The sequence below is a fragment of the Halichoerus grypus genome, chromosome 11 (assembly GCF_964656455.1).
Source record: "Halichoerus grypus chromosome 11, mHalGry1.hap1.1, whole genome shotgun sequence".
NCBI classification, from domain to species: Eukaryota; Metazoa; Chordata; class Mammalia; order Carnivora; family Phocidae; genus Halichoerus; species Halichoerus grypus.
Window position 1 is genome coordinate 103988212 of NC_135722.1, and position 25288 is coordinate 104013499.

Consider the following 25288-nt stretch of genomic DNA (forward strand, 5'->3'; position numbering starts at 1 on the left):
CTGGCAGCTCAGATCATATATCCTCATCTGGATCTAGGCATGCTCAGTGTCTCCAGGGAAGCTTTTGGGAATCAGCTGCATAGATGAGATGTCTCCTGATTTTTTATTTTTCTGATATGTCAGAGGTGATCACATTTCAAAGGTATTCAGAAAACCATGGCCAGAACATCTGGCAAAGGTAACAATAGCAATAGTAAAGGGGCCCTTTGGAGCGACACAAAGCATTTTTGGCTTGGGGGTTTGAGAGAGATTTTGCACTTAAAAAAAATCAGCTAAGAGTCATTGACCATTACTAGAAGTCAAAAAGGATCAATGCAAAAAGTGAAATGAGAAGAATTTTAAAGGGTACTATTGTAGAAGTAACAATCAATAGGCACCTATGATCCAGTCTGGAAAGTAAATGATGTCACTCAGGTAGTTCTGATGAACTCTGTGTCCTTAGTTGAATGATACCATGCAGATTATTAATTCTCAAAAAATTAAAATGAATTATATTATCTTAGTCCCCAAACCAGGCATCATTTATTGCTTAATGTTTAAAAGTCAATTAATTAATGTTATTTAACCAATCTTTGATACAGTAAGTGCTCTAGTGAATTAAAAAAAAAAAAAAAAAAGGAACATCATTTCTCACTGGGTGAAGCTTGAAAACAGACAGGATAGAACACTGCCCAAATCTGTTCTTATTTGCTCTGACTTTGCTCATAGTACCACACGGTTAGCACCCAATACAAATGAGTCCTAGGTGCCGTTCTTGCTTCAAGCTCCTACCTTTCCAGGCGCTCAAATGGACCCCGCACCCTTGCTCTGCTCTCAGTTTTCAGAATGAATGCCTGGAATGGCTTTTCTGACTGTAAATCTTCCATTCTTCTCTTAAGCAGAGTTTCATATCAGCTTCCACTTGGATCTACATCTGGGTGACCAGTGTCCTTAAAACCAATCTTGGTCTCGGGGACCTTGCCTGATCCAGTCCCCTACAAGGGGGAAATCAGATTTCCTGGCCCCACTCCCGATACACCTTAAAAGCTGTCGTATTTCCAGTGTGTTTAATAGTAAGAACACAACAGAAATTATGTTTTGATTATGAATTCAGAAGACCAGGAATTTTAAAGAAAAGGTAAGGAAGAAAGAAGAAAGGCTTCCGTTCATGACTCAGTCAATACTGAGAAGTCTTAAGAGAAGAGATTTGGACAGACACAGATTTGTTATGGAGTGTGGCTGTTCAATCAAAGGAATATTTGAGGCTCTCGAAAGATAAATTATTGTAGGGGGAAATGGATGCAATCCCCTTAGGCATTACCATTGGCTTGTGAGCAGGAGACCGAGGAGGTGTAAATGATGGACAGACCCCTAGCTCTCCACTGGAAGTCAGACAGAGTGCGCAGAAACTGCAGTGCTTCCAAACCACAAAACACTTTCATAAAGATGTTCAATGGAATGGGCCCAGGATTTTTTTTTTTCACACAAATGATAAATTGCCAAGTCCCTGGCTCCAGCTCTTACTAGGCACTATTCTAACACTTCCTGTCCCTGAACAGAGCTACCCTGAGTTTTGCATGGCATTCTTCATTCTTCCCCACACGCCTCAGAGACCACTTCATTTTTGACCCTTGCCTCGGGCATTCCTCACAGGTTTCAGCTCTTCTCAGTGGGGCCATTTAGTTCCCAAGCCTATTTATTTTACAATGAATCGTGTTCAAATAAGCAGCTCGTAAAGCCACCTTTACCAAATGACAGAACTGTCACTTCTCCAAAGGCCTCTAGCAGCGGGGTTTGCAAGACTCTCTATCCCCTGGGTCCTTTACTGTTTTGATAGTCTTCTGCTCTGAGAGAACTGGGTGGACTTCTTCCTGTTTGCCCAAGGGACTGAAGGAAGCAGTTACCCTCTGGAGTTTCTGGAGTCCTTGAGGAGGTCATAAAACAGCACCCTTCATGGTAAATTGTTCCAATATACCTAGCCTCACTGAGGACAATGGCTACTGGTGGGTTTTCTTCTGGGATTTTTGCAAACATTATATACTCTGTGTATTAGTTTCCTACAGCTACAAACAAATCACCATACACTTGGTGGCTCAGAACAACAGAAATTTATTGTCTCACGGTTGTGAAGGCCAGAAAAGTACAAAATCAAGGTGCTGGCAGGGCCGCACTCCCTCTGAGGGCTCTGGGGAGAATCCTTCCTTGCTTCTTCCAGCTTTTGGTGGCTGTTGGCATCCTTTAGCTACCAATCTTTGCCTACGTGCCTCCTCTTCTTCATGTGATTCTTCTCCTCTTCTGTCTCTTATAAGGACACTTGTCATTGGACTTAGTCCTATTCAGGTAGTGTATGATGATCTCATCTCAAGATCCTTAACATAATTATACCTGCAAATATCCTTTTTCCAAATAAGGCAACAGGTACAGTATCTGGGTATTAGGACATGGACATATCTCTTTTGGGGGCCACCATTCAACTCCCTACATGCCACATTCTAATGAAAATTCTCTACACACAACTGACACTCACCCTCTCATGTTCACAATTGATGTCAAATGTCCATTTTAAACACAATGCGGATCTGGTACCAGATTGCCATAGTTTGCTCTGCACTTTCATGGAGAAAGGTGCATGCGATCTTGGCAGATAAAAGCAGCTACAGATGCTGGTGGCTCTAAAACTGGGACAGGGTAGCTGAGAGCTATCTGTGGGGAGCAACAGAGCTTCCTTAATGGATCTGGCTTTTGTCAAAGTTTGGATGAAGGCTAAGACTTCTCCACAGCCATGTTTAGTTTCATCCCAGGCCCAAGTCAACATTCAGAGGTCTCTTCCTTCCTATCACTTCCTCCATTATTGAAGTTCAAAACAGATCTCTGCAATACTTTTTCTTGGTAATCGTTAAAACAAAGAGATTAAAAATCAGTACGGCTACAGAACATTTGGACAAAATGGATTTTGGACAGAAAACTCCCCATTAGGGCCTCTGCTGACTGTGTGATACAGGCTGGTCTTCAGTTATTCTGAATCCTTACTAAGGGGATCCTCTTTTTCCTACACTTTTGAAGAGCTGACTCTGAGAAATACATGGAAAATGATCTTTTCCATCCATTCATCCAGCAGATCTATATGAAATAGCTCATTTATTGAGCACTTATACATCATGGAGGATTAAAAGATGAATCATAATAGCACTGAATACTGTACAAAGACATACAAAGTGCATTCTGGCATATGATCTCATTTGATCTCCAAAACAACCTCATTTGAGCCCCATAATTTCACAAATTATGAAATTGGAGAGGGGAAGGGACTGCCCAATATTCTACAGGTAGCGAGAGGCAGGGCTGGACCGCAACTCAATACACCTCACCCCCAACCCCTCCCTGTGCCATACAAACAATGCCTTCAAGATGGATATCAGGTAAGGGTCTTATCAGTAAGCTTATCAGTCAGGGTCTCAGGAGGAAACACAACTCACTCTAGATGGTACATATGAAAAGACTTTAATGAAAGGACCATGTACAGAGGCCTGAGTATGTTACAGGAATTAACAAGGGCTGTTGAAGCACCAGACAGCAGTAACAAATGGTGAGCCATTACTAGTTCTATGGCTGAAGGAACAAGGGGAGGAAGGAATGTAACTGGAGCCTGATGAGAGCTGAAGAGTAGAAGAAGGGCCGTGTGGCAGAGGCTGCAATCTTAGAGGGAGGAAGCAATGGCAGAGAAGCAGTGCTACAGCAGGGAAAGAGAGGGAAGGGCTCTCCTCCCCAACCTTGATCTTCCTACTGGTACCTCCTACGAACTAAAGTCAAATGGAAGCTGGCAGACAAAGGAGCCAGCTGACAACGTGTTTAAGGATCAGTATCCCAGAGCATGGAAAAAGGCGCATCTAGGTGAAGGCTGGGGTGGTGCAAACAGAGAACCAGCCCAGAAAGATAAAACATGTATATAAATAATAGAATCCAGATGGGGGAGAGAATTTCCAAGTTACAGGTGGGTAGGTGGGTTAGTATGAGCCCGGGAATCAGAGAAGCCTTCATTAAGAGGCACGGTGGCTGGTTCTTGAAGAAAAGGTAGAATCTAGAAATATAAAGATAGAAATATAGGGAAGATGGTATTTTCAGGCAGAATGAACAATACAACAAAGGCACACAGACACACGGTATGTGTGGGGTTGGGAGTGCATATGTGGGGAATAACTCACTCTTCCGCTTGGAATATGAATATAGGAGGGGAATAAGGTATAAGGTAGGGTGAGCCCTGGAAGTGAGGAGCCTGAAATGCTCTGTGAAAGAATTTGAACTTTTATTCTGGGGGCCATGTAGCACCAGCGGCCGTTCTGTCAGGGGAAATATTTAGAGAGATGAATCCACTAAAGCAGAGAGCATAGACCATATGGAGGCAGAAGAATGTTGTTTAATGGAAGAAGTGGTTGCTGAAAGGCTTTGTCTTTTGCTTAAACTGAAACAAAGTCAAGTCACCCCAGGAAGATCTTCACCAGTTCCATTCTCCCTTTGCTTTGTTCCCTTGTCTTGAAAAATCAAGTTCAGGCTCAGTTAAAAATTCAGTCAGCTGGCCAGTTAGTTTAGTCCACTGGTGCCAAAACTTAAGGGACAACACTGAAAATGCAATAAATTCAATGAGAAACCTAGACAGTAATAGGTATCATAATACCATAATCAAAACTCTTGAGAGCCATTTGGATCCACAGCTAGGGTGGAGTGGGGAGGTGCAGGGGCCAGCTTCTCTTCTCTTGGAGTAAGATAGTTTTATTTGTCTGTTGTTTTCTCTTTTTTAGTAGCTCCTGGTCCAATATTTTTTGGTAGCCACTTATCTACTTAAAACCAGGAGAATCAACCCTCTATTCGGAGATTGTTGGTTTTGTTTTGTCCTAATAGAAGTTTTGAATGTGTAACTTTTATATAGCTATGTGGTCCAGATTCCAGGAAGCAAGTCTCTTCCAGATACTTCTAACCAGAGTCCAAACCTTTCTCAATTGGGTTCCAGTTGCTGCAAGTGTTAGCAGAATTCCGAATGGAGGGAAATGGGATAGAAAGTAGAGAGGTTGCAAGGCGCCAAATCCTAGGATGTTGTCAGACAGATACTCATGAGTGAAGAATTATTGAAAGCCACAGATTCCCACACAAATGTCTATGCTCACAGAGTAGTTTATCAACTTCAGAAAAAGTGGTTGGTTTTCTGATGTCCAGACCTCTAGAAGGAAGCATTATATAGCTATCTTATGCACTTGGGACCATATAAGACACTGACCGAATTGTTTTTCCTTTTCTCATTTAGGTAGGGCATCATGCAGATAAGAGCATGTAGTCTGCAGATGATCCTCACTTAAGCACTGACAAGCTGTGTAATCTAAGACCAGACATGTAGTCTTTCTGAGCCTCAGATTCCTCATCTGTAAAATAAGCAAGATGATATTCACGCCACAGTAGAAAGATCAAATGACAAAGTCTGCTGTCCTGCTTTTTAAAAAACTGCAGCAACTTGTATAAGTCATAGTTTGTTATTATTGCTATAATTTCTTGGGAATGTATTTTAATTTACCTGATCAGAAATGGTGATAATGGGGTTTAGGAGTCTACTAGCTATCTCTCTGTATCTTGGACTTTGGTCTTTAGACATGTGGAAAATTATGCTACGTAATTCAGTTCTTTGAATACTGTCTGAGTCCCTGGTGAAGTGTTTGGGAGACGCATGGAGATGAGTAAACACTGTCCCTGTACTTCCAGGGCTTACAGTGGAGTGGATGGATGGATAGATACATGGATGGATGGATGGATGGATGGATGGATGGATGGATGGATGGAAAGCTGTGGAGATTGACAGAGATCGTAGGTGTGGATGTGGATGCGGACTCAGGTGCAGGTGTGGCTGTAGAGAGATGCAGATGTAGATATAGAAAGGGAATGCCTTCTCTTAGATTGATTTTGCTAGAGTAGCCTTTGCAAATAAAGCTTTGCTCTCCACTGCTTCCATGACAATGGATGCGGCTGTGAGAATAGGAAATGAGAGGTTCACCCAGAAGAACAGGTTTATCAACAGCCATGCTTGACTAAGCACATGCGATGTCATTTCCCTCGTAGACATCTGGCAGAAGAGTTCTTAAAACTTTACTGCAAGTAGATAAAAGGTGGTTCCCTAGCTATGGATAAGAGACTCTGTCCCATTTTTGCCCTGGTTAGTGAGGGCAGTATCATAGAATCTTGGAGGTAAAAAGGAAAATCATTTAAAAGACTAGAGAACAAAGTCCAATATTTTTACCTTATGAGTTTTTCCTAGGGTAATTTAAAAAAACGAACAACAACAACAATAATAAAAAGGCTAATTCTTGAGGCCTGGGTGGCTCAGTTAAGCGTCTGCCTTCGGCTCTGATCATGATCCCAGGGTCCTGGAATCGAGCCCCACATCAGGCTGCCTGCTCAGCAGGAAGCCTGCTTCTCCTTCTCCCTCTGCTGCCCCCCCACCCCCGACTTGTGCTCTCTCTCTCTCTCTGACAAATAAATGAATAAAATATTTTTTTTAAAAAAGGTTAATTCTTACTTTTTAGGTGATGGTGTCATTTGGCAGTACATATCTCAAGGCACCCTTTGGAAACACAGACCTGGCTTTATAGACCCTAAAAAAGATCCGTTTCTTTAACAGATGGTATTTAGATTAAAAGAAACAAACTCCAATAGAATTAAGATTGGTTGGGGCACCAAGGATAAAAGAATCTGGATCTGTTAAAACATATTAAGGTATTTTTATGGCAAAAAAAAGAGAGAGAAAGTCAGACAAGATTTAGATTTCTGCCCTTAAGACCCAGCACTTAGATCTAATTCCACCTGGAGAAGAGAAGGCTTATGATGATTCTGAGCTATCTCCAATGAGATATAATATACAAAATGTGATTTTAGGTCCTGTAGATAAAGTTTCAGTGAATTGTCTCCCATTTGTGCTAACTAGCATGCCAAACGGTGAAGAAAAAAATCCAAAACATTTACTTTTGACTTTGGGATCTTTGGGATGTTTTCTCTGAAAGAAATAATATCTAATCTGGGCATTTTGGATACTACAAAATAAAATCAAACATTTAAGGAAGTATAAAAGGGATAAATATCATGAAGAAAAATGTATGATACATTTAAGCATTTGGTTCTTAGAGGAACTTTTTTTTTTGAAATAGGCTCCACGCCCAGAGTGGAGCCCAGTGCAGGATTCGAACTCATAACCATGAGACCAAAACCTCAGCTGAGATGAAGAGTCCGATATTTAACGGACTGAGCCACCCACACGCCCCCTTAAAGGAACTTTTAAAATTGCAATGGTAATTTCTAGAGAGGGAATAAAGCTGGGAATAGGGTCAGTGATGAACAAAGTGTGGTGAATGATTGGACACAAAAAAACAGCCATTTTAAGCATTTAGGTGTGTCTCTCCCATCCCCCTCCTGCTTCATGGACAAATCAGGGATTGCCCTCTTGGTAAAGATCACTGAAATAATTACACAAAATGTTATGACTGAGAGGACACTTAGAGATCATCTAGTCAAACATTTGTAAGTTTTTTTTTTTTTTTTTAAGCTATGGACACTTTTCCTCCAGTGAAATCTTGTATGGAAGCCACAAATGTATATGAAATCAATCAAAATGGAGCTTGTCCAGCTGAAGCAGGGGCTCGGAGCCCCATTCAGGTTATTCCCACCCCTACAGATAGCAGGAAACTATGACATACAATTTGAAAACCATACATCTCCTCATTTTATTCATGTGATATCATGACAATTAGAGCCCAGAGGGGTGATGTGATGTGCCTGAGATCATACAATAAGCTTGCAGCAAAAATAAGATCACGGTCCTATCTTCCCAGTTCCTCATTGTGATTTATTCCCACTGCATCAGTCTGTACCAGTCTAATCATTATTATGAGCCTTATTTAAATTTTCTTGTGGAAATATTTCATATGTCCCACATAAATTTTAAGCAAGTGTTTGAGTGTCTGAGTCATATTTTTTTAACTGATACCTTTGAGGGCTCACCTAAGGCTCTCTCCTCAAGCTCTTCTTGGATACGCAAAATTACCAGCTGCCATTTTTAACAAACTTGCTGACATGCATACCTCCAAAACTGTGACAGCAGGGAATGGGAACTGATATTTTGAGATGGGGCATATTCCATTTTTTCCCCCCAGTAAAATGCACCAAAAACCCCAGGTATAATTTCTAAACCTCAGTCCTACCCCCATCAAACCAGAAAGAAGGAAAGCAGTAACACGAACTGCTTCTACTTTCATTCTTTTCCATGTCCCATGACCGTCTCCAAGTTGAGTTGTGCACTAGTACTAAAATAACCTGCAAGCAGGTGAACAGCGGAGGTACCAGTATTAAAGAGCCTAAATAATTGGCAAACTAGACAATCAGACCCAGGATGGCCAAGAACCTATAACTACTTTGAGGAAATAGTTTTTGGTCATCTGCTCTATACTGTTCTCTTCTCTAAACAAGAAACTCCCTATAAATGAGCTTTCACACCAAACAACCCAAGAAAGATTGGAGGGGAGAGGGGAGATGATCATGTTAGCATGTGGTGGCCCCCACCATTTTAACCATCTGAGTGACAGGACTGAAGGTCCCACTCAGTGCAGTGAGAGAGGCCCCCACTGTGAGTGAGACACTGGGTCACAATGCACAGTTCCGGACCATGACTTTGTCAGGATATCCATCTTGTCTTTTGTCATGACCTGAACACTGGGACTGGGAAAAGCATGACAAGAGACCTGTATCAATGAGGGTTCTCCAGAGAAACAAAACCAATAGGAGATATTTATCTATCTATCTACTTACTTACTTATTTATTCTAAGGAATTGTTTTACATGATTATAGAGGCTGGGAATTCCTAGGATCTTCAGTCCAAAGGCCTGAGAACCAGGAGAGCTGATGGTGTAAGTCCCAGTCTGAGTCTGAGTTCAGTCAGGAGATGACTAGTGTCCCAGCTTGAAGACCATCAAGCAGAGAAAGTGAATTCTCTCTTAGCCTTTTTGTTCTATTCACGCCTTCAGAGGGCCTCAACCCACATACAGCACAACAATCTGCTTTACTCAGTCTACTGATTCAAATGTTAATCTCATCCAGAAACACTTCTGCAGATACACCCCAGAATAATGTTTAACCAGGTATCTAGGCACCCCATGGCTCAGTCAAGTTGACATATGCAAGTAACCATCACAAAGCCTGAGAAAGGAGGCAGGTCCTCAGCAGGTGTGCCCCTGAAAGTTTGTCACCACAGACACAGACTGGCGTCCATCTCAGCAGGTGTCCACCTTACAGAGCCCATTTTGAAGCCCAACATGTCTGTGGATGAGGCCACTGTGACCACACCTAGACTTGACTTTAATATTCCTCTTGAATGAAGCCATTGTCCATATGGGAAGAAATACAGAAAGGATGAAAAAAGAGACTTTTTTCTATTGGATATTCTTTCCTGCTTTGTCACAGAGTAGTTGACCATAGAGTTGAGGGAAATACAAATCAAAACCACAATGAGCTACCACTTTACACCAATTAGAATGGCTAAAATTCACAAGACAGGGAATAACATATGTTGGTAAGGATGTGGAGAAAGGGGAACCCTCTTACACTGTTGGTGGGAATGCAAGCTGGTGCAGCCACTCTGGAAAACAGTATGGAGTTTCCTCAAGAAGTTAAAAATAGAGCTATTCCTATGACCCAGCAATTGCACTACTGGGTATTTACCCCAAAGATACAGACATAGTGAAAAGAAGGGGCACCTGCACCCCAATGTTCATAGCAGCAATGTCCACAATAGCCAAACTGTGGAAAGAGCCGAGATGCCCTTCAACAGATGAATGGATAAAGAAGATGTGGTCCATATATACAATGGAATATTACTCAGTCATCAGAAAGGATGAATACCCACCATTTGCACTGACATGGATGGAACTGTAGGGGACTATGCTAAGTGAAATAAGTCAATCAGAGAAAGACAATTATCATATGGTTTCACTCATATGTGGAATAAAAGTAATGGTGCAGAGGACAATAGGGGAAGGCAGGGAAAACTGAATGGAAAGAAATCCTAGAGGGAGACAAACCAGGAGGGACTCTTGACTCTGGAAAACAAACTGAGGGTTGCGGAAAGGGATGTGGGTAGGGGGGATGGGGTAACTGGGTAATGGACATTAAGGAGGGCACGTGATGTAATGAGCACTGGATGTTATACACAACTAATGAATCATTGAACATTATATCAAAACTAATGATGGCTATGTTGGCTAATTGAATTTAAATTAAAAAACAGAAAAAAATGAAAGGATAAAAAAAGTGTTCTGGAGCCTTTTTGCTCTTTGGTTCCTTTGCTGTTTTGTTCTTTGATTAATACATTTGGGGAGATGTGGAGAAGCAAATTTGGAAACATTTATGTCTCACAATGATTTGGCAGGAGAAACAGCATGCTCTTGACAGCTTCTTGACTTGGCTTCAATGGAATAACAGGAGGACACAAATTTTAGGCATTCATCTGTGAATAAGGTCCCAGAACATGGAGAAGACTCAAAGGCTGATTCTTCTTTAGAACAAGTTGATTATTTGATGTTAATGGAAATTCTAACCATTTCTCCTAAGAAGCTGCTTCAGAATTTAAGAACCCAAAGGAGTCTATCCCCCTGCAATATCTGGCAAGCAAATGTAAGGCAGGAGTACTTTAATGATCTATTTTGAAGAGGATTTTTGCTGTCCTGGTTAGTCTGAGTTGGCCTCTTAGGTGCATTATTCGGCAAAGATCCGTAATTCACTCATTTTCCTAACTTGCTTCAATAATTTTCCATTGACCTAGAATTTCTCCAGCTCAGGACAGACCTCAGCCGAACAGAGAACCAGGGAGCCTGGATGGCAGCTGAATTGAAATATAGCTGATGCTTGAACAACACGTATTTGAACTGTGCAGGTCCACTGACACATGGGTTTTTATTTTTTTGAAATAAATACAGTAGAGTACTGTAAATGCATTTTCTCTTCCTTATGATTTTATTTTTTTAAGATTTTATTTATTTTTTGACAGAGAGACACAGTGAGAGAGGGAACACAAGCAGGGGGAGTGGGAGAGGGAGAAGCGGGCGCCCCGCTGAGCAGGGAGCCTGACACGGGGCTCGATCCCAGGACCCTGGGATCATGACCTGAGCCAAAGGCAGACGCTTAATGACTGAGCCACCCAGGCGCCCCTCTTCCTTATGATTTTCTTAACATTTCTCTTCTCTAGCTTACTTTATTATAGGAACACAGTATATAACACACATAACAAACAACATGTGTGTTAATCGACTCTTTATGTTGTCAGTAAGGCTTCTGGTCTCAGTAGGCTATTAGTAATTAAGTTTTGGGGGAGTCTTTAGAAGTTATATGCAAATTTTTGAGGGCACAGGGGGAGGTGGCACCCTAACCCCCATGTTGTTCAGGGGTCAAGTGTACTATCCCTCTAATGCTGCATTACAATGTATATTTAGACAAGGATTCTCCCCACTTAGTAAATAACAGATTTCTGGCATAACGCATCCCTAAACCACTTGTCAAGAACCTGTGGCAGGCAAATTTATCTCAAAACCAGCTTAAATCGACAACGTAAAACAGAAACTATAAAGTCAGTGAAAAGTCTTTCTACTGTGGAGAAATACCTAGGTCTTCTTTATCCATTCATCTGTCGATGGACATCTTGGCTCTTTCCACAGTTTGGCTATTGTGGACATTGCTGCTATAAACATATATACAATGGAATATTATGCAGCCATCAAAAGGAATGAAATCTTGCCATTTGCAACGACGTGGATGAAACTGGAGGGTATTATGCTGGGTGAAATAAGCCAATCAGAGAAAGACATGTATCATATGACCTCACTGATATGAGGAATTCTTAATCTCAGGAAACAAACTGAGGGTTGCTGGAGTGGTGGGGGATGGGAGGGATGGGGTGGCTGGGTGATAAGACATTGGGGAGGGTATGTGCTATGGTGAGCGCTGTGAATTGAATCACAGATCTGTACCTCTGAAACAAATAATACAATATATGTTTAAAAAAAAAAAGAAGAAGAAGATAGCAGGAGGGGAAGAATGAAGGGGGGAAATCGGAGGGAGAGACAAACCATGAGAGACGATGGACTCTGAGAAACAAACTGAGGGTTCTAGAAGGGATGGGGGTGGGGGATGGGTTAGCCTGGTGATGGGTATTAAGGAGGGCACATTCTGCATGGAGCACTGGGTGTTATATGAAAAACAATGAATCATGGAACACTACATCAAAAACTAATGATGTAATGTATGGTGATTAACATAACATAATAAAAAAAAGAATTAAAAAAAATAAAAACATACTGTAAAAAAAAAAAAAAAGAAAGAAATACCTAGGTCTTTGGTTCTACACCTGGATGGAGGTGAAAAATCAGAATATTAATTGTCTGAAAGGATTACCCTGCCTCCCTCCTCCCTTTTCCTGACCCCTTCAGTAGATGCACAAAGGAAATGGCGTTGTTTCTGGGGGATTGGGTGATTTGGGGAACAAATCTGAATTATAAAGTGTTATGGGCTTTTGGAAGAAAGAAGGAGCTGTCAGAATAAAAGATGTTGTTCTTAACTTTTTCCATGGCACTTGTATATAAGTCCACAGTTTGTGACCTGTTTGACAGTTGGCTGACTGCTCTCTCCGTCCCCCAACCTCCACCCTCTTATTAAACAAAAGACTTGCATGTTCTGGGAAGTGTTGGCAACAGGGCCATGCCACTGTCATCCAGGCCATGCTGCGATGTGGTGGAAAGAGCCCCCGGCTGGAGCTTGAGAGCAGCTCTGGCCACTGTGGGGTGTGTGCGATGGGCTCCGGACCAGGGTCACCCCAGCGGCCGGTGTGGGTCGAGGGCAGCAAGGGACAGCTGCTGGAAGAGCCGTGTGCTGCAGCTTCCATCACAAATGCTGGAGTATCCTCCCTACCCCTCCCGCTCCCCAGGCTCGCTGGCTCTCCACGCACTGTCAGCTACTTCTCTCTTCTTCCAGCTGTAACCAACGTGTCTCTACTTCATTCTATTTCAGATTCATTCAACAAATATTTATTAAGCACCTACCATGCAGGCTACAGCTCTTCACCACACCTCAGTCCACCATTCATACTCACTTCTCGCTCAGAAATGGCTCTGGACAAGGACCCCCTGTGTATCGTTAAACTATCCAGGTCTCTCTCCACGGCAGCTGAGAGTGCTGATCCCTGCGTGTCTCATGAATTCTGCTCATCCTTTACCTTAAGAACCCTCTCTCGTGGTGTTGCTCCTTCCTCTGATGCCTCCTTCTTGGACTCTTCCCTGTTCCTTGTCCTTTTTTGACATTCAATGTTGATATGTCCCAGAGTGACATTCCTAACCCTCTTCACTTTTAATTCTGCACACTGCCCTGGGTTAACCCATGTCTTCTTAGGGCTTCAGCCATCATCTACAACAGAAAACCCAGAGGGCTACATTTCTAGCCCAAGTATGTCTTCTGAACTGTGGACATATTTAGTCAGCTCCTTGCACAATACAACCACCTGTTCCAGTTACTATAGCTGCATAACAAGTCATCCCAAAACTTAGTGGCACTGAACAACTGTTGGTTGGGTCAGGAACTTGAGGCAGAGCAAAGACCATTGTTTCTGCTATATGATGTCTGGGGCTTCATCTGGGAGGACTTAAAGGCTGGAGTGATTTAACAGCTGAAGAATGGAATCATCTGCAAGCATCTCTACTCATATGCTAGTGGTTGATACCTGTCATGATGTCACATGTCTGTTGGCTGGGATCTCATCTTCTCTCTGGGCCCAGACTTCCTCACAGCATGGCAACCTCAGGGTCACTGGACTTCCTACAAGGCAGTTCAGGGCTCCAAAGGTGGATGTCCTTGCTAACAATGAAGAAGCTGCATCACCTTTTGAGACCTAGCCACAGAAAGTACTTAGCATCACTTCCCTCACTTGATACCAGTTACAAGGGAGTCACAAGCCCACCACATTCAGAGGGAGGGGATGAGACCCCACTGGTGATGGGGAGAGCGGAAAAGCAGTAAGAGAGCACCTAGGACAGGAGGTGCTCCATCTTTGGAAAGTACAGTCTGTCACATCGCTCCTCTCCACCCCCAGCCTCACACATACTCCATCTGCACAGATGTTTCATACTGCCACGTACACTCTCTTACCTCCAGGCCTTCACACATACTATTCCCTCTGACCAGAGCAGCTTTTCCTATCTCCTAGCTCCCACCAGTATCTGATTTTTTATCTCACTTCTATTTGTCCTTCAAGCCTCATCTCAGATGCCACTTCATTCAGATCCAAGTTTGTCCTTACAAGAGAGGCAGTGTCCACCACCTCATCTTGCTTTCCTCCCTGTCGGCCCTTACTCATTCAACAACCAGATGTGGAGGGACATCCCATGCCTGAACTCTGAGTCACTAACCTGAATTCAAAGTCTGGTTCTGCCACTTGCTGATTGTGTGAACCTGAGCAAACTGCCTAACTTCATAAAACTCTAGTTCCCACATTTATAAAATAAGAAAATTATTATATTACCTTTTATAGCTGAGGATTAAATGGGATGGTGTAAAGATATTCGCCCATAGGTGCTAGCTATTAACATGATCCTCAGAGCAGCTGTATGGGTCAAAGATTAATTTTAAGAACTGGTATTGCAATGCAAACACTTCCCTTCTAGCTCTAAGAGCTAGATTGCTCAAAAAAGTGAACTTCTTAAGCTATATTTAATATACAGCCATCTATTGTCTCTTTCTATACTTTCTTATTTTAATGGTTATATTTAATGTACATTCAGTATTTAGACAGCCACTCCTAGGTACTAGCATTTGTATAGTATGTCCTATATTTGGTACAGCTAATTATTTCTCACCAAACATATACTTTTACTCCTACTGATGTTAAGAAGAATCCTCTGCTTTTAAAAAGACACTCACCCCAGATATCTCTCCTATGAAGGGTACCTCTCTGCTTGCACCACTGACCCCAGGAGGCAGCTAATTCAGCATAATTACTACCCACATATGACTTCTCTTTCTCCCTTTGGCTCCATTAACCAGTGTGCTTGGTGCTCACCATCCATGGCTTTAGTTTGCTCTGGGGATTACATATAGTGTTCCCCATCATTGTCCTTGGGTAGAAAACAGGCCCTGTTAAAATATTTACAGGGAAGAACCACATTCTTCTGGTGATTTTGAGGTGGTGTTTTTGGTTTTGGGTGTTTTCTGTTTATTTCTGTTTTTGTTTTGCTTCTTTTCATTGAATTTTTCTAACTTGCCAGGCGGTTACTATTTGCACAATTTGTGTGGACGGGTTGTTTGTTTTATGCATCATTATGCCAAGGAAGAAAAGCTTTCAGTGTTGTTTAAATACTACATGAAAATGACCCAATATTCCAGCTCTACATCGGTTTGAGCAGAATACAGAGAATAAAGAGGAGCAATGGAGAAGACAGGGGAGTGAAAAGCTATGCAAGAGTCAAAGTTCTCCTTTGAAATCAGTTTCCTATATATTACTCTTTCCTTTGACACAGGATAATTGTTTTATTCAGTAACAAGGATGCCCACTTTCACCTCTCCTATTCAACATAGTACTGGAAGTTCCAGACAGAGCAGTTAGGCAATAAACAAATAAAAAAATATGGTATGCAAATTGAAAAGGAAGAAATAAAATGATCTCTGTTTGCAAACACCATGATCTCATATGTAAAAAACACAAAAGATTGCACAGAACTACTGTTATAACTAATAAACTGAGCAAAGTTGCCAGATACAAAATCAACATAAAAAATAATTTGTATTGATCTTGCCATTTGCAACGACGTGGATAGAACTGGAGGGTATTATGCTGAGCGAAATAAGTCAAACAGAGAAAGACATGTATCACATGACCTCATTGATATGAGGAATTCTTAATCTCAGGAAACAAACTGTGGGTTGCTGGAGTGGGGGGTGGGGTGGGAGGGATGGGGTGACTGGGTGATGGACACTGGGGAGGGTATGTGCTCTGGTAAGCGCTGTGAATTGTGCAAGACTTTTGAATCTCAGATCTGTACCTCTGAAACAAATAATGCAATATATGTTAAGAAAGAAAAAAAGAAGAAGAAGAATGTAGCAGGAGGGGAAGAATGAAGCGGGGGAAATCGGAGGGGGAGAAGAACCATGAGAGACGATGGACTCTGAAAAACAAACTGAGGGTTCTGGAGGGGAGGGGGGTGGGAGGATGGGTTAGCCTGGTGATGGGTATTGAGGAGGGCACGTTCTGCATGGAGCACTGGGTGTTATGCACAAACAATGAATCATGGAACACTATATCTAAAACTAATGATGTAATGTATGGGGATTAACATAACAATAAAAAAATTAAAAAAATAATAATAATTTGTATTTCTACACACTAATAAACAATACAAAAATAAAACAATTTCATTTATAGTACCACACACACATGCACATAAATATCTGGAAATAAATTTAACTCAGGAGGCAAACACTGAAAACTACCAAAAAAATGCTGAAAGAAATGAAATACAGATAAATAGAAAGCCCATTTTCATGGACTGGAAGACTTAATATTGTTAAGATGTCAATATTACCCAAAACAATATATAGATTTAATGTAATCTCTGCCAAAAATCCCAGCAGGATTTTTTGCAGAAATAGAAAAAATCCATCCTAAGATTTATGTTGAATCTCAAGGGACTTTGAAGAGATAGAAACAATCTTGAAAAAGAAGTGCAAAGTGGAGGCCTCACAATTCCTGATTTCAAAACTTATTACAAACTATCGTAATCAAAACAGTGTGGTGTTGGCCTAAGACAGACATATAGACCAACAGGATAGAATAGAGAGTCCAGAAATGAACGCTTGCATATATGGTCAAATAATTTTCCACAAGGGTGCCAAGACCATTCGATGGAGAAAGGGCAGTCTCTTCAACAAATGGCTTTAGAAAAACTGGAGATCCACATGCAAAAGAGTAAACGTAGATCCTTACCTTATGCCATTGACAAAAATTAACTCAAAATTGGTGAAAGACCTAAACCTAAGAGCTAAAACTCTAAAGCTCCTAGAAGAAAACAGAAGAAAATCTTCATGACATTGGATTTGGCAATGATTTCTTAGATATAACACCAAAAGCATAGGCAACAAAAGAAAACAGTAGGTAAAATGGACTACACACAAAAAAGAAAGCTTCTGTGCATCAAAGGACACAATCAGCAGAGTTAAAGGGCAACCTACAGGATGGGAAAAACATTTGCAAATCATGTCTGATAAGGGGTTAATATCCAGAGTACATAAAGAACTCCTACAAGTATGGGGTACCTGGGTGGGTCAGTCAGTTAAGCATCTGACTCTTGATTTCAGCTCAGGTTATTGTCTCAGGGTCATGGAATTGAGCCCTGTGTGAGGCTCCATGCTCAGCGGGGAATCTGCTTGGGGATCTCCTTCTCTCTCCCTCTCCTTCTGCCCTATACCCCCCCCCAAAATATATAAATCTTAAAAAAAAAAGAACTCCTACAAGTCAATGTCAAATAAATAAATAAATAACCAGACTTAAAAATGAACAGAAGACTCTAGTTGATGTTTCTCTAGTATGATATACAAATGGCCAACAAGCATATGAGAAGATGTTCAGCACCACTAATCATTAGGGAAATACAGTAAGAACCATGGTGAGATACCTCATAACTCATTAGGATGTTTACTTGCAAAAAAAAAAAACAAAACAGAAAATAAGTGTTGTAGGGATGTGGAGAAATTGGAGCCATTGTGCACTGTTGGTGGGAATGTGAAGTGGTACAGTCACTGTGGAAAACAGTATAGCAGTTCCTCAAATAAATAAAATAGAGAGTTAACTAGGACCCAGCAATTCCACTTCTGAGTATATACCCAAAAGAATTGAAAGTGGGGTCTTGAAGAGATATTCATACATCCACATTCATAGAAGCCATTATTAACAATAGTCAAGAGGTGAAAGGAACCCAAGTATCCATCAGTAGATGAATGGATAAATAAAATGTGGTATATACAGACAATGGAATATTATTCAGTTTTAGGAAGGTAATTCTGTCAAGTGCTACAGCATATCGAATCTTAAAGACATGTTAAGTGAAATAAGCTAGTTCCAAAAAGACAAATACTGTATGATTCCAGTAAATGAGGTACCTAGAGTAGTCAGTAGAATAATCATTGCCAGGGGCTGGGGAGAGGGGGAAATGGGGAGTTGCTATTTAATGGGTATGGAGTTTCAGTTTTGCAATAGGAAAACATTCTGGAGATTGGTTGCACAACAATGTGAATATAATTAGCACTACTGAATTGTACACTTCAAATGGTTAATTTTACGTTATGTGTATTTTACTACAATCAAAATTTTTAATTGAAAAAATTTACTAGCTTGTTAATTCATGAGGGAGAAAAGAGTCTACATAGTAAATAATTTAGAAATTCTATTAATTCAAACTTATAAAAGATATGAAGTCAGTCTTTAAAATGTAATGTCCTCTTTCAGCTGAAAAGCTCTTCTAGGAAGAGACTTAGAATATTTCCCACTTACACTCCAAGCTCCCCAGCTCTTTAGCAGCTCCCAAAGACTTCTGGACATTTCCTCGAGCAAACCTCTCTATCTGTGATCATTTTGAGAAAGGGGATAACATGGAGGCTTATAAGACAGAGATCTAATACTTTTTAGCAAGTGTTAAACTGCAGAGTAGCATGTAACAAATGGGACAAATAAGGGAACAAGTCCAAAGCTCAAAAAGTAACTCTTTTCCAACATTTATTTAGTTGAATGTGTGTTGTGGCCAGAGCACTATTCTGAGAGTCAGAGGACTTGAGTTTTAGTCCCAACTCTGCCACAAAAGAGCTTCCTGAGCTGAGACAAGCACCTCATTGTGTCCTTTGTAATATGAGCAATTGGGTAAAATTACTAAGGACGCTGCCCACTCCTCCTCAACACAGAGGAAAACATGTTAGGCATCTATTTAAAGCGGAGATTAATCATCTTGCTTGTGTAGTCCCAAACTCGTAAAAGAGTAGCAAAGACAATTCAGTACACCGAAGTCTTCAAAGAATCGCTGGAGAAATCTGGCAAGATCCCATCCACCCTGTAACACCATTTATTACCAACTCACTTGAAGCTGTGTGGTGGGAAACTGGAAGCTGGTGTCACAAAATGCCATTGTCTACACTCCCCATCACATAGCCCTACTGAGGGTAAGTATGTCTGCACTCTGGGACACAGAGGCCTCTTCCAACTACAGAGTGAATTGCTGGTGGGGTCATGTTCTCGGGGAAAGTAATTTTCACTTGGGCACGTTTATCCCCCAGAAACTACTCCCAGTCTCTACTAACGTGAGCCCCATGACAGGCCTAGACTCAGGCCCCATCCTCGGTGTGCAGGCGGGGCATGGCATTGTCCCAGGCAGTCCAAACAGAGCTCAGGGCCTCACCTCCCACCTGCCCCTCCTCCCACCACTACTTCCTGCCACGTACAACACTCCACGGAAAGGACTGAGGAAGAAAACGTGTATTTCTTTTTCTTTCTGACAAAAATAAATGTTCATATCATGTTTTAGAGTCTCCAGTGAAGTTTTCGCATGCTTATCTCATGTAATCCTCACAAGAATGAGATGAGGTAAGTGGTATTTTACCCCTTTTCATAGACAGAGAAACTCAGACCTGGAGGGTTGTGTAGACTGTCACAAATGACCAAGCCCACAAATGGGGCATCCTTACCAGAGGTCACTAATGAGAGCTGAGATCTATCAAGTTCTTGTCTTCAGTCTCTGAAAACATTGCTGCTGGGTCCAACCAACAGTGTGTACTCAATGCCTATGGACTTTATAGTAGACGATCACAAGCTGCTTTTGATATAAGGAAGAACGATTGGAATACCAGCTCCACCTCTTGCTAATTTATAACTGGGTTTGAGTTATTCTTTTCTTCATTCATTCAGCAATATTTACTAAGTGCCCTAAGTACCAGGGGATGAACATGCTAATTTAAATAGCATGGTCAGGGAAGGCCTCTTTCAAGAGATGGGATTTGACCCGCAACCTGATTAACAAAAACAATCTAGACATTTGAGAAATCCAGGGCCAAGGGAATAGTAAGTCCAGAGGCTCTAAGGCAAGATGAATTTGGGGTTTCAAACAAAAAGACGCCCCCTGAGTCTGGAGAATAGAGAAGGAAGAGAAGAAATAAGAGAACTAAGCTGGGCCATATTATAGAAGATATGTAGGCCAAAGTAAGGAGGTTGGATTATTCTAATCACAATAGGAAGCCACTAAATTTTTAAACAAAAGAGTAACACTATCCAATTTATATTAACTGCACATAATGTAACTTTTCTAAGCCTGCATTTCCTCATCTACAAAATTCTTATAATAATGGTAGCTACTTGATAGTTTCATTGAGAAAACTCAATTTGGCCAATGACAACTCAATATATAACAGCTACTACTACTACTACTATTATTATTATTAAGAGATGGATGACATTTGCATATGATGTCATGATAAGCAGTATAATAATCAGAATATACTATATAATACTCATAGCTCACACTAAAGGTGTAAATTTGCATATAGACACAAAGATTTCCAGCTGACTTCAGTCTGTGAAAACTGAACTGGAAAATCTGGAGTTGTCTGCTGCTTTGTGACTCAGCCTTATTCCCTGGGAGAGGTGAAGGAGAACTTAACTGTTTCAGTAGAGATTATCTTGTTCTCTGCCCTCCAACTTTTTCTTCTTTCAGGTTGGGTCTCTAGAAGGCGTCTTTGGATTACTTGTCCCATCCCCATCCATGGTTGTGGCAAAAACTGTTGGCTATTCACCAAACCATTTCCTCTTCTTCCTGGAGTCACAGCTGGATTGCCTTTCCCAGGTGCCCTTGGCCACTTAGCAGTAGCCCAGAGACTAAATATTACCAGAGGGGATTTGTACCACTTCCTGGTCAGCCTACCCTGTAAAATCTTCTTACGTAATATCCTCTGTGCTCTTCCCCCTTCCCCTGGCTAGATGTCTATGCCCGGAGCAATGATGGAAACCATATATTAAAGATGGTGGAACCTCCATGAACCTGGGTCCCTAACTGATTTGCAGAGCCGAGTCCTCAGGCCTACCTGGAACTATCCGGGACTTGTTACATGTTGTAGCAGACTGAATAACAAGTCCAAGGTAATGCAATCCTGCATTCCATTTCTACAGTCTGGTTATATTAAAAATCTCAGATGTTTGTGACCTAATTTCTGAAAATACATGGTTCTTAATAAGGAAGTCTTCAGTTGACACTCATAAGACCCTAAAAGTTCTCCGTCTTAATGGCATATTTTTCACTTTCCAGCTGCGTCTGTCCACCAGCTTCTCTCTTAGATAGCAGCCTAAAAATTGCTATGCTGGATTTGTATCTAGTTCAGTGATGAGTATCCAGAAAGGGAATGCAGAACCTTTATTTAGGGACCTTCAACCATTAACTTAACTCCTCCTTGAAATTATTTTAGGTTCAGCCTACTCTGTGTGCTCAGTGCACTGTGCTTCCCCCAGTAGAGCTGTATTTTTGGTGTGTCTGTCTCCTCCCCACAGCTCCCGAGGGCACACTCAATGTCTAGTACAGCTTTGCATCCTCAATACCTAGCACTGTGACTGGCCCATAGGAGGTGCTTAGGGATTGAATTAATTGAGGGGGAGGGTGTTGTGGTTCTCTAAACTTACTGATTTGTCACAGCCATTAGACTCTTCTGCCCTAATAGGTGTCATTAACCAACATCCAACAACTAACTACAAGCAATGTCTTAGACTCACTTTAGGAATGTTCCCAAGGCAACAGTTCTCAGTCATCAGTGCCCCCAGCCAAGCTTCCCAACAGTGCTGTGATGTCTACATCATGTCCACAGTGCTTTCTTCTGCATGAATCATGAGCTCTAACTGGAGGCGGGGACAGTGGCAGCTTACCACCATACAGAGCCCGGTAAACACCTTTGCAATTCCTGGCCTGCCCTCAGTGAGAACAAGAATGTGAGTGGTGCTCATCTTCCCCTTGGTACGGGACTAGGCTTCCAACATGTTAGAGGATCACTTAAAATAAAAAATTGGACTTGTTCACATTTTTAAAGACTTTTTAGCTCTCCAGCAGTCTTGTTTGATTTTGGCAAGGGGAGAAGAAATCACCATGGTCCTGTTCACTATAATTTTGTTGTTGTTGTTTCAAACTTGAAAACTTCAGAAAGAAGTGATAGGGACCCTGAGAAACAGTGCTCCAGTGGGTAAGGGCAAAGGCTTGGGAGTTTGATGGATCTAGATTTGAATTCAGATGTACCACTTACTAGCTTTCGAACCGGGGCACCTTGCTTAAATTCTCTGAGCCTGTTTTCTTGTCTGTAAATTGGGAGTGAAAATACTACCCCCCTCAAAGGATTGCTGATAAGAAAGTGAGATAATGTATATGCTTAGCACCATACCTATCATCTAGTAAGTAATCAATACACATATTAACTATGATGATTATTATAAGCATCATTTTGGGTTTTTTGTGATTATCTTGCTCCTTAATTGAGTGAACTCAGGCTTGCAAAGATTAGTGATTTACACAACTAATGAGGGGAAGAGCAACTACAGTAAGTCAGATTATTCAGAGCCTCACTCTGGGGGTCTACTATCACAACACGAGCTTATCCTCATGCTCCAGGTTCTCAAGATCAATACAATGCTCCCCTCATTTGGAATACGATTCCATTTGTTCTCAAGACTTTCAAACAGATTGCCAGAAGAGACAGTTTTCCTGCCTTCAAGGCAGTCATAATCTCAACACAATCTAAAACCTTTAGATATAGATGGAAAAAGAAGATACTCCAATCACACACTGAGTTGGAAAAACAGATATTCTAATATTATTTCCAAGACAATGTCTATAGGAAAAAGCTGGAGATAATTTGGAACCTTTCTAATAGGTTTTGAAGATGAAGAAAATAGACACTCAATCCAAGTAAATAAATAAATTCAAGGGACACTAGGATCAGAGATGTGTTCCACCTTCAGGGAGGAGTGTGGGGGAAAGCCTGGAGAAGGATAATATCCATTAACGGTGAGAAAACTCTAAGAAGTGAGGTACTCACATACCACAGAAGTCTCAGACTGAACTCATATTCAATGTATCTTTACCTGAATCCATTATATCCAGTTTCTCACTAGCTAGGCCTTCTGTCACTGACTCTGCAGATGGCCTTCCAATCTCCTGTCCCCAAGCTAGAAATCTTTGCTCACCCTCAACTGTTCCTTCTTCCTCCTACCAAGCCATCAACAAATTCTCTTTTTCCAACCAAAAAACTCAATCCAGACTTGGAAACTGGCCCCACATCTCATGTCCACGGCCACTGCCTTGTTGGAGCTTGGGCTGTACCTGTTGGAGACAGTCCAGCAGCCTCCTGTCCCACTCCCTTCTCTTCTAGAAGTCATCAGAGCATGGCAGCTGATACAGAAAATCAGCCATCCTTCAGTCGGGTAATGCATGTGCTTCTGTTTCAAACGGAAAAAAACAGACATAAATAAGGCAATTAGCACCATAGAGTGTGAAGATCTGTCAGCCACTGAATCAGTGAGAAAGTTTTGTTTTGTTTTGTTTTGTTTTTAAGTAATAAACATCTATATCTGGTTGCAGAAGAGAAGCTTAGTTTTGTTTTAGCTGCAGGTATAACTAAACATTTTGATATTAAGAATTCTCCAGCTCCTTCTACAGTTGTAATATAGTAATGAAGACATTATAGGGTTTTCATGTGAAATAAGAATGATTTAGTTGGACAATAAGTCTGAAAGAAAGATGAAACATTTCAATCTTTCAAGTGTTTACTTAGTGCTTCCTCCATATTGAACTCTGTCAGTCGGGTACCATGATAATTGTTGCAAAAGAATTTTAAGACCTGGTCCTTGCTCTGAAGGACAACACAATCTCATCCTGGTGACAAAATGGAGACATGTGTTACCATCAGAGAATAATACAAGTTACCATTTTGTAGTATTAAGTGCAAAAAAAGAGAAAGAAATAGATAGACAAAGCCCCAGAACAGGACATGAAACTAATCTGTGAACAACTTGTTCCAGCTTCATAATGCTATGTATTTCCAGAACATTAAAATTTGGTTCAGTCCATTTTTAAATGCTTTGTCAAGTTTCCAGGTCGTTTTAGGTGAACACTGTTATCTGTTATTTCAAAACGTTGCAAATCATCATCCCAAGAATGTGTAGAATTTCCTAGAATTTAGCTTGTACTGTTTTTAAACCATTTGTTCTACTGTAGTCAGATAATGGAAGAAATATGCATCTTCGGTCATGACTATTTGCTATAAGGCAACCATGAATGTTTTAGTAAATTGAATTTTTTTCAAAATCAATTTTCTTTTTCTTATTACTAAAGCAATCCATGCTAATTATGCAGAAAAGACAGAAAATGTAGACAAGCAAATGAACATAAAATAGTTAGAATCATCTTTTATTCATATGCATATACATTTTTTAAACAAGAATAGGGTAACACAGCACACCAATGTGTAACCTTTTGCCACTTAATATATTATGAATATTTTTCCTTATCAACAAATACATTTCTGTGATATTTTTGATGACTGCATAATATTCCATATTGCACGGACCATAATGTACCAAATCCAATGATTTTCACAGATTTTGGACTCAGGACTCCTTAAGATCTTAAAAATTACTGAGGACTCCAAAGAGTTTTTGATTATGTGGGTTATAACTATCAACATTTACCATATCAGAATTATGAGAAATTTTCAAATATTTTATTAATTCATTTTAAGATCCCAGTAATAAACCAATTACATGTTAACTCAAATAACACTCTAATGAAAAATAACTATATTTCCAAAACAAAAAAATTATAGGGAGAAGAATAACATTATTATATATTTTTGCAAATGTCTCTAAATGTCTAAAGAAGACAGCTGATTTCCTGTATCTGCTTCATTCAATCTCTTCGTGATATCACACATCGTGTAGCCTCTAAAACACTGGTGACAGAATGAGAGTAAAAAGGACAAATGATGTCAGAGTAGTATTAGGAAGAGAATGTAATCTTACAGATCCCATAAAAGTGTCTTGGGGACTTTGCTAAAAGAGTCTCTGGGACCCCCAAGAATCCCTGGACCATGTTTTGAGAAATGCTGATCTAACCAACGTCCAATTTGTGAACATCTGTAGTTTATAAACTGCATGATAACAGCAATACTTTCAAGATGTTTGAG

The 25288-nt window shown here is 40.8% G+C and overlaps 1 protein-coding gene across 11 annotated transcripts in view; it reads right to left on the reverse strand.

The window, feature by feature from the left end:
* Positions 1 to 25288, reverse strand: part of POU2AF2 (POU class 2 homeobox associating factor 2) — a 484065-nt gene that overhangs the window by 373685 nt on the left and 85092 nt on the right. For 10 of the 11 annotated variants that reach the window (XR_013442617.1, XR_013442616.1, XR_013442618.1 and 7 more), the window contains one exon: positions 23428 to 23543. The exons of the other annotated variant lie outside the window; for it this stretch is intronic. The gene's annotated coding sequence lies outside the window, so the exon portion shown is untranslated. The remainder of the gene's footprint in view (positions 1 to 23427; positions 23544 to 25288) is intronic. 11 annotated transcript variants of the gene reach the window in all.